This window comes from Parasteatoda tepidariorum, chromosome 3 (assembly GCF_043381705.1).
Source record: "Parasteatoda tepidariorum isolate YZ-2023 chromosome 3, CAS_Ptep_4.0, whole genome shotgun sequence".
Taxonomy (NCBI): domain Eukaryota; kingdom Metazoa; phylum Arthropoda; class Arachnida; order Araneae; family Theridiidae; genus Parasteatoda; species Parasteatoda tepidariorum.
This window is the reverse complement of record NC_092206.1, coordinates 10,317,007-10,319,733: the sequence shown is the minus strand read 5'-3', so window position 1 is coordinate 10,319,733 and position 2,727 is coordinate 10,317,007. Positions and strand designations below refer to the sequence as shown.

Sequence of the window (2,727 nt, the reverse complement as noted above, 5' to 3'; positions counted from 1 at the left end):
AAAAAAGGGCCGCCATTTTAACTATAAGAAATGGGCATAATCAAATACTCAATATGTTTAAACCTCGAAAAAATATAATTTCAAGAGAAACCGGTACAATAGCAATATGCAAACATATAATTTTGGTAAGGATTCAACATGTTTAAACTATTGATATATCTTAATATGTTATAAACATGCTACTTCATAGCTGTAAATCAAAATTATCACCTTATATTTCTTTACAAGGTGCACGAAACACTATAATTAAATCATGAATTCTAACTAAATATTTGGTTTACATTTATACCAACAGTTTTTTTCTTGTGTGTGTTTAGTTATAAATCAAAACGTTAATTTATGATATTTTTATAGCCCCCAAAACAATGTAACTCATGATTTGAATACTGGTTAAGACTTGGCTGAAATTACGGGAGAAAAAGATATAAACCCTGGTATGGGCAATGAAACTGGGTTTATCATTCATGGCGATTATTCGAAAAGCAACATTCTTTTGAAAACAATGATCAATTTCCAGTTCTGATTTTTAACGGAATCTTTTTTCCATCAACCGTATATCTACGGGTTATTGCTTTGAGAATCGTAAAAAAAGTGTTGAATGCATAAAAGACGTATAATTGCATTGATTATGGTTCCAGTTAGAAGGAAGAATGGCTGCAGTTACAGTTAGCTTATATTTCAGAGGTATATTATTTTTAAAGAAGTTTACGCAAGAAAAAGTTCTCAAGACTGAATTAGAGAATAAGGTAAATAATGATTCTGTTATCCTAATTGATTTAAGAAATGCTAAGAGTGTTTTTTAATAAATTGGTTTATACATTTATTTGAATAGCAGAAAATTGTTTCTGAAAGGGCTCGTTACGGGTTTTTTTTTTTTTAATAATGTCTGAAATTATGAAATAAAAAAAAAAACTTTTCATTCTGCAGAAAAATTAGCAACAAAAAAATCTTTTTTTCTACACGAATGTCAATTTAAAATTTTAGTATTACAGTACCTGGTTAAATTATTAGACGCACTGTAAGATTCTATGTAAAATCTTAATTATCAGGTGATACTATACAGCTTTATTGTTTTTACGCGGTTTGCACTTGTTTACATTCTTGTATCAATTGGCTGAATGAGACAATATATAATATAAATTCGACAATAGGATAAATTAGACGATATATTATATAAATATAGAATATTTATTATATCAGGTATTAATATTAGTATATTATAATAATTGAATCAAATTATTAAATGCACTGTAGTGTTTTAATAATTGCATGTTTTGCACGAATTTATATGCAATCTTGTATATATAATTCTCTTACGTGGCTCCCAAATTTTGGCTGTATTTCTTTTCCGCCGGTGGTAACGTTTACTTTGTTTTGTTTACGTTACTATTTCTCTTACACGGCGAATCGACCAAGGATTGCCTCTAAAAGTATCACATGCCGAATCTAGCTGAGGTGGCTCAACATATAGCGCTTTTTGAAACGGGAACTGAAATAACCAGGGAGCATCAGCTGCGACAATCTCATACTATTAAGCTAGGCAGAAGTGAGTAGTCTTTGTCGATAGATCTCTATTTTAGTATTTTGTCGAAAGCGCTCTTTTTCACGAATTTATTTGACGAATTTATATTACGAATTTATTTGACGATTTTTGATTTATATCACGAATTATACTATAGCACGTTTCTAATAGATTTAACAATGTCATTTATTTTAATTCAAATTTATTTTAATGACTTAGTATTTACTAAAAAGATGTAATTTTTTTTAAAAAAAAAGTTTTTATATGGATTTGAATGATTGTTTTGAATTTTTAGAATTTTGTGCATTTGAAATGTACCTAAGTTAGTAGCGAGCGAAGCAAACCATTTAAGATTGCGTAGCAATTTTATGGGGGTTGGCTAGCGTTAGCGAGCAGGGGGCGCATCCCACTAGTATTTTTATATTTAAACATACATGTAATGAGATTTAATTAGAGAGATTTTTTATATACTTCCTATTTGTACTTATTTTTGAACGTATTGCATTACAATGTTAACCCATTGATGTACGAACATAAACAAGTGCAAACCGGTTTCAGTCTCGTAAAAACAACAAAGCTGTATAGAGTATCACCTGATAATTATTATTTTACATAGAATCTTACAGTGCGTCTAATAATTTGTACATCAATGCTCAATACTCATGAAATATAGATATTGATCTATACACAACGCTACCAACAGTGCCGGATTAAGCGTATTCGGGGCCCTAAGCCATTCAAATTTTTCGGGCCCTTAGATTGGGGCCCTTCACTATTGGAAATTTCAATTTGTTTACTGGTTGATGGAGAGCTGGTGAAATGTATCCTTGAAGAAAACAAGACGTCAGTTTTGGTATTTTTGCTGATTCTGCAGCATCATTGATTTTTTTTTCTCCTTCGCAAACTTCCCATAACATACATCAGACATAATATATTATCATCAAAGACATAGTATTGTACTTTTGTAGAAGAATTCTACCAATGTTCTTATTGGCTTTTTAAAAAGTATATTAGCTATTTAGATTGTACATGGTGAAAAAATCAAAACATTAGCTAAATAAGAAACATATTAGCAAAATAAATTATCAAATATTGCTTCACTAATATTCTGCATTTTAAAGCGTGAAAATTCAATGCATAAATAAACGCGAAATATAAAAAAATTCAATGCATTCAATACAAACACTTAAACGTTTTTTAGACGT

General features: G+C 29.6%; 1 protein-coding gene across 1 annotated transcript in view; it reads left to right on the top strand.

Annotated features, from left to right (window-relative positions):
- Positions 1-506: 506 nt before the first annotated feature.
- LOC107453521 (choline/ethanolamine transporter flvcr2a) overlaps positions 507-2,727 on the top strand; it is a gene marked incomplete in the record, with an annotated part of 26,886 nt that continues 24,665 nt past the window's right edge. The window contains 1 exon segment of the mRNA XM_071178318.1: positions 507-746.